The following is a 15,053-nucleotide window of genomic DNA, read 5'->3' as shown; positions in this document are numbered from 1 at the left end:
ATGCATGGTCACAATCTGGGCACAGGACCCAAATAGTGGGCAATGTGGCACTTCTTACAGTAGAGAATAAGTAACTTTATTCTTTACTTGTGTATTAAGGACCTTATTTGCATTAAATTCAGTCCACATGGGACCAAGACTTTCTGGCTTACTGAACAAAGTGGAATTGTTTCGTAGAGGGTGGAGAATTGTATTTTATCTGAAATTACCCCCTCTGCACAAAATACAAACAATTATACCCATACAAGTACCTTGTGGAAGTTGTTGCCCTCTATCTTCCTGTGGTCTCTCCCTGTTTCTCACCGTGCCTCCTCCCATTTCCTTGCACCTCTGCGTCTCCGCATATATCCCTATACTCAGAGCCGGCTCCGGTCAGTGACATGGGATGCCCAAATATGAGCATACCCATATATGGGCATCCATGCCACTGACCGGAGCCCGCTCTGTTGCGGATATGGAGAGAGACTGGGAGATTTACATCCCCTTATAATTCATATGGTGCATAGTACCGGCACGTATTGTTTTACCGGTACTGTGTACCTTCCTACTTTCACACTGGTACAGTATATGCTGCAGTGGGACTGAGAGGGATATATTGGTAACACATAGTCATTGTTGGGGGAATTCAATCCATTTTGAAAATAGTAATGAAATGTTTTTTACTTTTCTTTTTTTTCAGTAATGAAGAATGAAACATTTCTGTTAAAATTGAATTGGAGGTGAACTGGATTCATCATCAACTCTGCACCAGTGTGAATTGATGTTCTTTAATGTTCTGATAAGGTACATGCAACATCTCTTCCTCAACCCCTGCACCACTCTCTGCCTCTTGCCTCTCTCTCTCCACCTCCCTGCTAAGCGTATTAACCCATCTAATGTAATCCACATTCCATGTCTCACTTTACTCTTCACTTCTCACGTGCCCTCTGGAATGACTGCTCTCTGACTAACAAGGTCTATTTGTACATGACCTCTTCTGCTCTCATCCACCACCTCTCATTCCCCTCACCCCTGTCCTACTCGATACCTCAGCTTAATTGAACTCTCTCCTCTGACATCTACCCTTATCTCTAACCTCTCCTCACTTTCTGCTTAAACTAACTATCTTGTTAACTTTTACAAAGCTATCATCTCCTCCTCCCTCCTCCTCCTTCCTCCTCCCTCCTCCATTATATATATACCCCTTCTAGGCTCTGACACACTCATCCCTCTAAGGCCATGATTATCATGGGCACATGCTTGGTCGTCCACAGTGCGTGCGAGCGATGCAGAGCCGCCTCGGACCTCAGTGCAGGGATTGCTGCATACCCCCAGCATCTGTCACCCACAAACAATACACACACTAATACTCCCCACAATACACACTATAATACCTCCTCAATACTAATCTCCCCAATAATATTATAGCTCCAAACACAATATACACAACACCCTTACACAAGATACACAATCTAGTACTCTCCTCTGCACCTCTACACACAATATAATACTCCCACACACACAATATACACACTACCCTCCTACCCCCATAAAATACAACCAATAATACACACACACTTTGTGGATGTTGGGACCAGCTCCCGGCATGCACCAGTGAAAGAGAGAGGCCCGCAGAAGCTCGGAAGAACTCCCTCCATCCGTGCCTTCCTCCGTTTCACATCTTCTCCCTGTCTCTCTCCCTCCCTTTCCTTGCATCTCCCTGCGTCTTTACGTATACCCAGTCAGTGACGGCTCTGGTCACGTGATGCCTTAATATGGGCTTATCCATATATGTTCATCCACGTCACTAATGTGATGCCCGCACTGTTGCGGAGCTGGTACTTACGACGGGCACTTATTGTTTTATCAGTACTGCGTACCTGACTCTACCGGCCTACTTTCAACACTAGTACAATATGTGCTTCACTACGAGTGAGTGGGGAATATTGGCATCACACAGTCACTGTTGAATATGCCATTCAATCCATTTTGAAAATAGTAATGCAATGTGGTTTTGTTTTGTTTGCTTTTTGCAGTAATGAAGAATGGAAAAGTTATATTAAAATTAAATTGGAGGGGGACTAGATTCAGCATTTCATCATGAACTCTGCACTTGTGAGAATTTAACTTCTTGAATACCCTGACAGGTACACGCAACATTAAGACTATAATCTGCTGTGCAAGCTTTCGTGCTATACCTCCCCCTCAGGTTTTGATTTATACATTTGCTCCCTCAATTCATGTCCTCTAATATTTGAAAGCTCTCTCCTAGCATTTTCTCTTTACCACAGAACGTCATCCCAATGTAACCTCTCTTGTTCTTTCTGCTTGCTGTTTCCTCACTCCTCTGTTAAACTTTTCTAATTTCTCTAACTTCCACACTCCTGCTTTTATCCACATGTTCTCCTCTTTCCTTCCCCTACCTTTGCATGTGTCTACACACTGCACCATTTGTACAGACCTCTATTGCAGCTATTTCTGCACTGCTCAATGAAAAGCACTCTTTAATATCCTATTCTCTGTGCCCCCTCTCTCTGCGCCCCCTCTTTTGGCGCCTCCTCTCTCTGCGCCCCCTCTCTCTGCGCCTATCTGTCTCATTCTCTCTACGTCCCTCTCTCTCTACATAGAGCTATCTCTGTCTCTCTCTACACCTATCTCTGTCTCCTTCTATGTTTGCTGATGTGTGGGATATCTCTTATAATCTTGAACCTGCTCATATACACATCGGGCCTCCCTGCCTCTGCCTCCCTGCTAAGAGTGTTAACCTATCTAATGTAATCCACATTCCTTTCCTTACTTTTCTCTTCCCTTCTCCTATGCCATCTGGAATGTCCGTTCTCTGACTAACAAGGCTCTAGTTGTACATGACCTCTTCTGCTCTCATCATTCACAATCAGTCATTCCCCTCACCCCATCTTACCTGTCCCACTGATTTGCCTCTGCTTAATTAAACTCTCCTCTGACATCTACTCTAACCTCTCTGCTCTCTCTCTCTTTCCGCTTAAACTAACAATCTTATTAACTCTTACAATGCTATCCTCCTATCTATATGCCCCCTCTAGGCTCTGACACACTTGTCCCTCTAGCCCACACCCTTGGCTAAATTCCCAAACATGTTCATCACACTTCCACTCGCTGTTCTTAATGCCTATGAAGGAAATCACACAATTGATATTTGATTTTTCTACAGTAAAAATGTCTCCAGTCCTGTATAAAGCTGCTCTCTGGGGCCAAACCACACTACTTTTTTTTCACATTCATCAACACTCAAATTTAATTTACGCTGTCTTTTTTTCCCTGTATTTGACTCCCTCCACTAACCTTCTCCTCACACTTGCCATCCTTCCTTCACTTCTCCTCAAGCATTTGACTACTTCAGAGGCAAGGTGGATGCCACCCACAAGGAGATTCCTTCTGTCCCTTCCCCCTTCTCTCCTTCTACCTAATTCTCCTTCTGCATTTGACTCCTTTTCTTCTCTTACAGAGCTGGAAGCTAATCATCTTCTCTTCTCCCTCTACCACATGCCCTCTAGATCGTATCCCCTCACACCTTACTGCATCTCTTAGTCCCCACTCTCACCCACATCTTCAATTCCTCCCTATTCTCTGGCTCTTTACCCTCTTACTTTAAGCCTGTAGTGGTCACCCTTTTCTCAGAAACAACCTACACCCTATGTGCCTTACTAACTACCGCCCTGTATCCCTCCTGCTGTTTGTCTCCTAATTGCTAGAATGTCAACATTCTTAAATCACATTCCCTCCTGGATCCTTTACAACCTGCCTTTCGTACAGCTCGTTCTACAGACTGTGCTTAAAGCAAATTCCCAAGGTCACTTTTCCCTACTAATCCTACTTGATCTATCTGCTGCGTTTGATGCTCTCAATCACTCTCCTCCTTCATATTCTAAACTCTCTCTTGGTATCCGTAACACAGTTCTATCCTGGTTTTCATCATAACTTTCCTGTCACACATTCTCCATCTCTGTTGCTAACATGTCTTCGTCTTCTATTGATCTGTCTGTGGGTATACATCAGGGCTCTGTTCTGAGATCTCTCTTTCTCTCTACATACTATCATTTGGTGACCTCATCAACTCTTTGTGACAATCCTATAAATAACAAATACAAATATCAGGTCATGGGAATAAGTGATTTGGACATAAAAGTAACATTTCGGAAGTGTGGACAACTAATACATCTTGTAGATTGCCTTTACAGTGTGATGTCATTGATTCAGTAGATTGTGTGCAGACCAGGACTGCAGTACAGTGTCACTCACATGGATGACTTGCGTGGTAGAAGCTCAAGAACAAGGATGTCAAACTCCAGTCCTCGAGGGCAGCAAACAGGCCAGGTTTTCAGGATATCCCTACTGAAAACCTGGCCTGTTTGGGACCCTCGAGGACTGGAGTTTGACATGCATGCTCTAGAAGGAGCACAGCTTTGGGTGGGAGGTGGATTTGCTTTGCATCAAATGGTTTGGAGCAAGGTTTATTGTATGTATTATCATAATAACAATGCAATGCTTAACTTTTATTTCAGGAGGGATGACTGCAGAACAGAAGTGAATATTGAAGCCATGTGTTCCTTTTCTTGCAAAAGAGAAAATTTGAAGGACAGTTGAAGAGAAGGAAAATTACTACACAGAGACAGATAAGCAATGTGTATATTTCTCATTTACCATTTAGTATTTGTCGTTTTATTGACTCCACACAATCCGGCTGCTACGGGTTTCACATTGAATATTTTCATCTCTACTCTACCCCTTCCTGTGATCTGAACCATGCAAGTTTTCGTTGATTCAATACATCATGAGTAGAGGGTGGCTACAGTATGAAGTAAAGACCCAAGGACCACATCTACTACCATTCATAACAAGAATATGTGCAGTAGCGCACAGCTGCAGTTCTATGTGATTGTTATGAAAGGTTGAGGTGGTTCAATTCTATGAATCTGGAGTGGGATGGATCCTGTTTGCATCATATGGTTTCATCTAGGCCAGTAGATTATATAACTCTCAGTACAGGTTACACATGGCATCAGTATTAGTGATTTAAAGAGGAGGAAAGCTTCAATGTGGAGAACAAAGCCAAGTAATGTTGAAGTTACTCCTTTTACCATTTACTTGGTCAGTCTGTACTGTCTACTCCCCACACAGCTGCTAAGGATCTTCCATTTTAAATACTTTCACCTCCTATTCTGCACTGCTTTGCTGCCCATTATTCAGAGATGCGTTCCAGTCATGTTTACCACTCTGAATCTCTCTGCAGTCATTGGTTCAGCACATCATGGGTAGAGCATGGCTACAGATACAGCAAGCTATTATTATTTTACCGGCTGATCATCCATAATATTGCATTAAAACATAGAATATCACTTAATTTCCAAAAGATTCAGTGATGCTGATAATGCAGAATCTCACAACATTTCCCATCATAATGCCATAATGCACCAGTGGGAGAAATAATCCTTGCTATATCTGTACATTGTGTGACGTATTACCTCCATGACCATTGAGAGCAAGTACATCTTCTGTATAGAGCGGCTGTGTTATGATGCAGTTATTGATCATCATTGACATAATCACAAGAATCTTATGCAAAGGGAAATTGTCCGCAGCGAAGTGAGATTTCAGCCCCCAAACGTCTGTAATATTAATGCAATGTCTTACTTTTGTTGCAGTGAACACTGAAGAGACGGATCTACTACAACACTGTACAGGATGAGCATACGCTACAAGCAGCAAAATGATCTTGCAGTTGACAGTATGTTGTTCTGGTAATGTGCACAATTATTATTTATGGGCTACACACCACAGTGCTGGACATATTCTGTTAACTTCAACTCTACTCCTAACATGGAGATGTCTTCCTGGTGTTACTGATTCAGTACATCATATGCACAGTGTGGTTATGATATGATGGATTGATTTAATGAACCCACCAACCAATGATGACATCTGCATCATCTTCTGTAAAGTGCAGCTACAGCATGATATTATCAGCATTTGGTGCGGTATAATCAGAGGTATCTATGTGCTTTTGTGCCTGTTTTAAGTCCTCCAGCTTAACGCCCCTACACCTCCCACTACACAGGCATACTTACTTATGCATACACTGACATCTGGCATACCTACACACACCCCAGGGCCACTTCCTTCCCCTGATGTCAGGGAGAGGATGGGCATGCAGAGTGCAGTAAGTCTCCACGTTACTCTGGCCAACAGTCTTGGCCTACCTCCAGCATCTGTCACCCACAACATCTGTTCCCTCCTTGTAAAGTGCTGAACTATCTCACCTGGGTCAGTGCTATAGCTGATCACAGTGCCCGATCAGGATGTCACTGTGACAGGCAGCAGTGCAGATTGACCGGTCAATCAATGCAGTGCCGCAACATATGCACTAAATGAGATTTCCGTGCCCCCAGTCAGGTTACTCCCTGGGCAGTGACCCTGCTCACACCCTCCCCTAGTTCCACCTCTGATCACAATTATCTCTCTTGGAGAGTGTAGCAAATTGGAGTTGGGGGAATCTCACCTCTGCCATGCATGGTCACAATCTGGGCACAGGACCCAAATAGTGGGCAATGTGGCACTTCTTACAGTAGAGAATAAGTAACTTTATTCTTTACTTGTGTATTAAGGACCTTATTTGCATTAAATTCAGTCCACATGGGACCAAGACTTTCTGGCTTACTGAACAAAGTGGAATTGTTTCGTAGAGGGTGGAGAATTGTATTTTATCTGAAATTACCCCCTCTGCACAAAATACAAACAATTCTACCCATACAAGTACCTTGTGGAAGTTGTTGCCCTCTATCTTCCTGTGGTCTCTCCCTGTTTCTCACCGTGCCTCCTCCCATTTCCTTGCACCTCTGCGTCTCCGCATATATCCCTATACTCAGAGCCGGCTCCGGTCAGTGACATGGGATGCCCAAATATGAGCATACCCATATATGGGCATCCATGCCACTGACCGGAGCCCGCTCTGTTGCGGATATGGAGAGAGACTGGGAGATTTACATCCCCTTATAATTCATATGGTGCATAGTACCGGCACGTATTGTTTTACCGGTACTGTGTACCTTCCTACTTTCACACTGGTACAGTATATGCTGCAGTGGGACTGAGAGGGATATATTGGTAACACATAGTCATTGTTGGGGGAATTCAATCCATTTTGAAAATAGTAATGAAATGTTTTTTACTTTTCTTTTTTTTCAGTAATGAAGAATGAAACATTTCTGTTAAAATTGAATTGGAGGTGAACTGGATTCATCATCAACTCTGCACCAGTGTGAATTGATGTTCTTTAATGTTCTGATAAGGTACATGCAACATCTCTTCCTCAACCCCTGCACCACTCTCTGCCTCTTGCCTCTCTCTCTCCACCTCCCTGCTAAGCGTATTAACCCATCTAATGTAATCCACATTCCATGTCTCACTTTACTCTTCACTTCTCACGTGCCCTCTGGAATGACTGCTCTCTGACTAACAAGGTCTATTTGTACATGACCTCTTCTGCTCTCATCCACCACCTCTCATTCCCCTCACCCCTGTCCTACTCGATACCTCAGCTTAATTGAACTCTCTCCTCTGACATATACCCTTATCTCTAACCTCTCCTCACTTTCTGCTTAAACTAACTATCTTGTTAACTTTTACAATGCTATCATCTCCTCCTCCCTCCTCCTACTTCCTCCACCCTCCTCCATTATATATATACCCCTTCTAGGCTCTGACACACTCATCCCTCTAAGGCCATGATTATCATGGGCACATGCTTGGTCGTCCACAGTGCGTGCGAGCGATGCAGAGCCGCCTCGGACCTCAGTGCAGGGATTGCTGCATACCCCCAGCATCTGTCACCCACAAACAATACACACACTAATACTCCCCACAATACACACTATAATACCTCCTCAATACTAATCTCCCCAATAATATTATAGCTCCAAACACAATATACACAACACCCTTACACAAGATACACAATCTAGTACTCTCCTCTGCACCTCTACACACAATATAATACTCCCACACACACAATATACACACTACCCTCCTACCCCCATAAAATACAACCAATAATACACACACACTTTGTGGATGTTGGGACCAGCTCCCGGCATGCACCAGTGAAAGAGAGAGGCCCGCAGAAGCTCGGAAGAACTCCCTCCATCCGTGCCTTCCTCCGTTTCACATCTTCTCCCTGTCTCTCTCCCTCCCTTTCCTTGCATCTCCCTGCGTCTTTACGTATACCCAGTCAGTGACGGCTCTGGTCACGTGATGCCTTAATATGGGCTTATCCATATATGTTCATCCACGTCACTAATGTGATGCCCGCACTGTTGCGGAGCTGGTACTTACGACGGGCACTTATTGTTTTATCAGTACTGCGTACCTGACTCTACCGGCCTACTTTCAACACTAGTACAATATGTGCTTCACTACGAGTGAGTGGGGAATATTGGCATCACACAGTCACTGTTGAATATGCCATTCAATCCATTTTGAAAATAGTAATGCAATGTGGTTTTGTTTTGTTTGCTTTTTGCAGTAATGAAGAATGGAAAAGTTATATTAAAATTAAATTGGAGGGGGACTAGATTCAGCATTTCATCATGAACTCTGCACTTGTGAGAATTTAACTTCTTGAATACCCTGACAGGTACACGCAACATTAAGACTATAATCTGCTGTGCAAGCTTTCGTGCTATACCTCCCCCTCAGGTTTTGATTTATACATTTGCTCCCTCAATTCATGTCCTCTAATATTTGAAAGCTCTCTCCTAGCATTTTCTCTTTACCACAGAACGTCATCCCAATGTAACCTCTCTCTTGTTCTTTCTGCTTGCTGTTTCCTCACTCCTCTGTTAAACTTTTCTAATTTCTCTAACTTCCACACTCCTGCTTTTATCCACATGTTCTCCTCTTTCCTTCCCCTACCTTTGCATGTGTCTACACACTGCACCATTTGTACAGACCTCTATTGCAGCTATTTCTGCACTGCTCAATGAAAAGCACTCTTTAATATCCTATTCTCTGTGCCCCCTCTCTCTGCGCCCCCTCTTTTGGCGCCTCCTCTCTCTGCGCCCCCTCTCTCTGCGCCTATCTGTCTCATTCTCTCTACGTCCCTCTCTCTCTACATAGAGCTATCTCTGTCTCTCTCTACACCTATCTCTGTGTCTCCTTCTATGTTTGCTGATGTGTGGGATATCTCTTATAATCTTGAACCTGCTCATATACACATCGGGCCTCCCTGCCTCTGCCTCCCTGCTAAGAGTGTTAACCTATCTAATGTAATCCACATTCCTTTCCTTACTTTTCTCTTCCCTTCTCCTATGCCATCTGGAATGTCCGTTCTCTGACTAACAAGGCTCTAGTTGTACATGACCTCTTCTGCTCTCATCATTCACAATCAGTCATTCCCCTCACCCCATCTTACCTGTCCCACTGATTTGCCTCTGCTTAATTAAACTCTCCTCTGACATCTACTCTAACCTCTCTGCTCTCTCTCTCTTTCCGCTTAAACTAACAATCTTATTAACTCTTACAATGCTATCCTCCTATCTATATGCCCCCTCTAGGCTCTGACACACTTGTCCCTCTAGCCCACACCCTTGGCTAAATTCCCAAACATGTTCATCACACTTCCACTCGCTGTTCTTAATGCCTATGAAGGAAATCACACAATTGATATTTGATTTTTCTACAGTAAAAATGTCTCCAGTCCTGTATAAAGCTGCTCTCTGGGGCCAAACCACACTACTTTTTTTTCACATTCATCAACACTCAAATTTAATTTACGCTGTCTTTTTTTCCCTGTATTTGACTCCCTCCACTAACCTTCTCCTCACACTTGCCATCCTTCCTTCACTTCTCCTCAAGCATTTGACTACTTCAGAGGCAAGGTGGATGCCACCCACAAGGAGATTCCTTCTGTCCCTTCCCCCTTCTCTCCTTCTACCTAATTCTCCTTCTGCATTTGACTCCTTTTCTTCTCTTACAGAGCTGGAAGCTAATCATCTTCTCTTCTCCCTCTACCACATGCCCTCTAGATCGTATCCCCTCACACCTTACTGCATCTCTTAGTCCCCACTCTCACCCACATCTTCAATTCCTCCCTATTCTCTGGCTCTTTACCCTCTTACTTTAAGCCTGTAGTGGTCACCCTTTTCTCAGAAACAACCTACACCCTATGTGCCTTACTAACTACCGCCCTGTATCCCTCCTGCTGTTTGTCTCCTAATTGCTAGAATGTCAACATTCTTAAATCACATGCCCTCCTGGATCCTTTACAACCTGCCTTTCGTACAGCTCGTTCTACAGACTGTGCTTAAAGCAAATTCCCAAGGTCACTTTTCCCTACTAATCCTACTTGATCTATCTGCTGCGTTTGATGCTCTCAATCACTCTCCTCCTTCATATTCTAAACTCTCTCTTGGTATCCGTAACACAGTTCTATCCTGGTTTTCATCATAACTTTCCTGTCACACATTCTCCATCTCTGTTGCTAACATGTCTTCGTCTTCTATTGATCTGTTTGTGGGTATACATCAGGGCTCTGTTCTGAGATCTCTCTTTCTCTCTACATACTATCATTTGGTGACCTCATCAACTCTTTGTGACAATCCTATAAATAACAAATACAAATATCAGGTCATGGGAATAAGTGATTTGGACATAAAAGTAACATTTCGGAAGTGTGGACAACTAATACATCTTGTAGATTGCCTTTACAGTGTGATGTCATTGATTCAGTAGATTGTGTGCAGACCAGGACTGCAGTACAGTGTCACTCACATGGATGACTTGCGTGGTAGAAGCTCAAGAACAAGGATGTCAAACTCCAGTCCTCGAGGGCAGCAAACAGGCCAGGTTTTCAGGATATCCCTACTGAAAACCTGGCCTGTTTGGGACCCTCGAGGACTGGAGTTTGACATGCATGCTCTAGAAGGAGCACAGCTGTGGGTGGGAGGTGGATTTGCTTTGCATCAAATGGTTTGGAGCAAGGTTTATTGTATGTATTATCATAATAACAATGCAATGCTTAACTTTTATTTCAGGAGGGATGACTGCAGAACAGAAGTGAATATTGAAGCCATGTGTTCCTTTTCTTGCAAAAGAGAAAATTTGAAGGACAGTTGAAGAGAAGGAAAATTACTACACAGAGACAGATAAGCAATGTGTATATTTCTCATTTACCATTTAGTATTTGTCGTTTTATTGACTCCACACAATCCGGCTGCTACGGGTTTCACATTGAATATTTTCATCTCTACTCTACCCCTTCCTGTGATCTGAACCATGCAAGTTTTCGTTGATTCAATACATCATGAGTAGAGGGTGGCTACAGTATGAAGTAAAGACCCAAGGACCACATCTACTACCATTCATAACAAGAACATGTGCAGTAGCGCACAGCTGCAGTTCTATGTGATTGTTATGAAAGGTTGAGGTGGTTCAATTCTATGAATCTGGAGTGGGATGGATCCTGTTTGCATCATATGGTTTCATCTAGGCCAGTAGATTATATAACTCTCAGTACAGGTTACACATGGCATCAGTATTAGTGATTTAAAGAGGAGGAAAGCTTCAATGTGGAGAACAAAGCCAAGTAATGTTGAAGTTACTCCTTTTACCATTTACTTGGTCAGTCTGTACTGTCTACTCTCCACACAGCTGCTAAGGATCTTCCATTTTAAATACTTTCACCTCCTATTCTGCACTGCTTTGCTGCCCATTATTCAGAGATGCGTTCCAGTCATGTTTAGCACTCTGAATCTCTCTGCAGTCATTGGTTCAGCACATCATGGGTAGAGCATGGCTACAGATACAGCAAGCTATTATTATTTTACCGGCTGATCACCCATAATATTGCATTAAAACATAGAATATCACTTAATTTCCAAAAGATTCAGTGATGCTGATAATGCAGAATCTCACAACATTTCCCATCATAATGCCATAATGCACAAGTGGGAGAAATAATCCTTGCTATATCTGTACATTGTGTGACGTATTACCTCAATGACAATGAGAGCAAGTACATCTTCTGTATAGAGCGGCTGTGTTATGATGCAGTTATTGATCATCATTGACATAATCACAAGAATCTTATGCAAAGGGAAATTGTCCGCAGCGAAGTGAGATTTCAGCCCCCAAACGTCTGTAATATTAATGCAATGTCTTACTTTTGTTGCAGTGAACACTGAAGAGACGGATCTACTACAACACTGTACAGGATGAGCATACGCTACAAGCAGCAAAATGATCTTGCAGTTGACAGTATGTTGTTCTGGTAATGTGCACAATTATTATTTATGGGCTACACACCACAGTGCTGGACATATTCTGTTAACTTCAACTCTACTCCTAACATGGAGATGTCTTCCTGGTGTTACTGATTCAGTACATCATATGCACAGTGTGGTTATGATATGATGGATTGATTTAATGAACCCACCAACCAATGATGACATCTGCATCATCTTCTGTAAAGTGCAGCTACAGCATGATATTATCAGCATTTGGTGCGGTATAATCAGAGGTATCTATGTGCTTTTGTGCCTGTTTTAAGTCCTCCAGCTTAACGCCCCTACACCTCCCACTACACAGGCATACTTACTTATGCATACACTGACATCTGGCATACCTACACACACCCCAGGGCCACTTCCTTCCCCTGATGTCAGGGAGAGGATGGGCATGCAGAGTGCAGTAAGTCTCCACGTTACTCTGGCCAACAGTCTTGGCCTACCTCCAGCATCTGTCACCCACAACATCTGTTCCCTCCTTGTAAAGTGCTGAACTATCTCACCTGGGTCAGTGCTATAGCTGATCACAGTGCCCGATCAGGATGTCACTGTGACAGGCAGCAGTGCAGATTGACCGGTCAATCAATGCAGTGCCGCAACATATGCACTAAATGAGATTTCCGTGCCCCCAGTCAGGTTACTCCCTGGGCAGTGACCCTGCTCACACCCTCCCCTAGTTCCACCTCTGATCACAATTATCTCTCTTGGAGAGTGTAGCAAATTGGAGTTGGGGGAATCTCACCTCTGCCATGCATGGTCACAATCTGGGCACAGGACCCAAATAGTGGGCAATGTGGCACTTCTTACAGTAGAGAATAAGTAACTTTATTCTTTACTTGTGTATTAAGGACCTTATTTGCATTAAATTCAGTCCACATGGGACCAAGACTTTCTGGCTTACTGAACAAAGTGGAATTGTTTCGTAGAGGGTGGAGAATTGTATTTTATCTGAAATTACCCCCTCTGCACAAAATACAAACAATTCTACCCATACAAGTACCTTGTGGAAGTTGTTGCCCTCTATCTTCCTGTGGTCTCTCCCTGTTTCTCACCGTGCCTCCTCCCATTTCCTTGCACCTCTGCGTCTCCGCATATATCCCTATACTCAGAGCCGGCTCCGGTCAGTGACATGGGATGCCCAAATATGAGCATACCCATATATGGGCATCCATGCCACTGACCGGAGCCCGCTCTGTTGCGGATATGGAGAGAGACTGGGAGATTTACATCCCCTTATAATTCATATGGTGCATAGTACCGGCACGTATTGTTTTACCGGTACTGTGTACCTTCCTACTTTCACACTGGTACAGTATATGCTGCAGTGGGACTGAGAGGGATATATTGGTAACACATAGTCATTGTTGGGGGAATTCAATCCATTTTGAAAATAGTAATGAAATGTTTTTTACTTTTCTTTTTTTTCAGTAATGAAGAATGAAACATTTCTGTTAAAATTGAATTGGAGGTGAACTGGATTCATCATCAACTCTGCACCAGTGTGAATTGATGTTCTTTAATGTTCTGATAAGGTACATGCAACATCTCTTCCTCAACCCCTGCACCACTCTCTGCCTCTTGCCTCTCTCTCTCCACCTCCCTGCTAAGCGTATTAACCCATCTAATGTAATCCACATTCCATGTCTCACTTTACTCTTCACTTCTCACGTGCCCTCTGGAATGACTGCTCTCTGACTAACAAGGTCTATTTGTACATGACCTCTTCTGCTCTCATCATCCACCACCTCTCATTCCCCTCACCCCTGTCCTACTCGATACCTCAGCTTAATTGAACTCTCTCCTCTGACATCTACCCTTATCTCTAACCTCTCCTCACTTTCTGCTTAAACTAACTATCTTGTTAACTCTTACAATGCTATCATCTCCTCCTCCCTCCTCCTCCATCATCTATATGCCCCTTCTAGGCTCTGACACACTCATCCCTCTAAGGCCGTGATTATCATGGGCACACGCTTGGTCGTCCACAGTGCGTGCGAGCGATGCAGGGCCTCCCCGTCGCCTCGGACCTCAGTGCAGGGATTGCTGGAGCGACAGGCATGCGCTAACTTTGCCTTCTGTTGCGTGCTTACTATAGACGCAGCCTAACCCATGCATTGGTTTAATTCACAAGCACGCTCTCATCACACTTCATCACATCACACTGCTGCTCTTAACACCTATGGAGGAAATCTCACAGTCTGATTTTCTACACTAAACCTTTGTCCTGTTCTGTAAAACTCTGCTCCTTTTTTTAAGGTCAAACACTACTTTTTCCTCACTCATCAACACTCCAATTTCATTCACACTGTCTTCTATGTATTTGAGTCCCACCACTGACTTTCTCCTCCCACTTAACAACCATCCTTTATTTCTCCTCAAGCCTTTGCTCACTTGAGGCAAGGTGGATGCCATCCACAAGTAGATTCGTTCTCTCCCTTCCCCCTCTCTCTTTTTCTATCTAGATCTCATTGCACTCTTGACTCCTTTTCTCCTGTCACAAAGCTGGAACCTGATCTTCTCTTCTCCCTCTACCACATGCCCTCTCAATCCTATATTCTCACTCTCACCCACATCTTCAATTCCTCCATATCCTTTGGCTCTTTCAACTCTTCCTTTTAAGCATGCAGTGGTCACCCCTATTCTCAAAAATAACCTTGACCTTGTGTGAATTTCTAACTATCGCCCTGTATCCGTCCTACCATTTGCCTCCTAATTGCTAGAACGTCTTGTGATCTCCCGTTTGATCAACATTCTTAA

Source organism: Ascaphus truei, unplaced genomic scaffold (assembly GCF_040206685.1).
Source record: "Ascaphus truei isolate aAscTru1 unplaced genomic scaffold, aAscTru1.hap1 HAP1_SCAFFOLD_769, whole genome shotgun sequence".
In the NCBI taxonomy this organism is placed as follows: domain Eukaryota; kingdom Metazoa; phylum Chordata; class Amphibia; order Anura; family Ascaphidae; genus Ascaphus; species Ascaphus truei.
Note: the sequence above shows the minus strand (reverse complement) of the source record.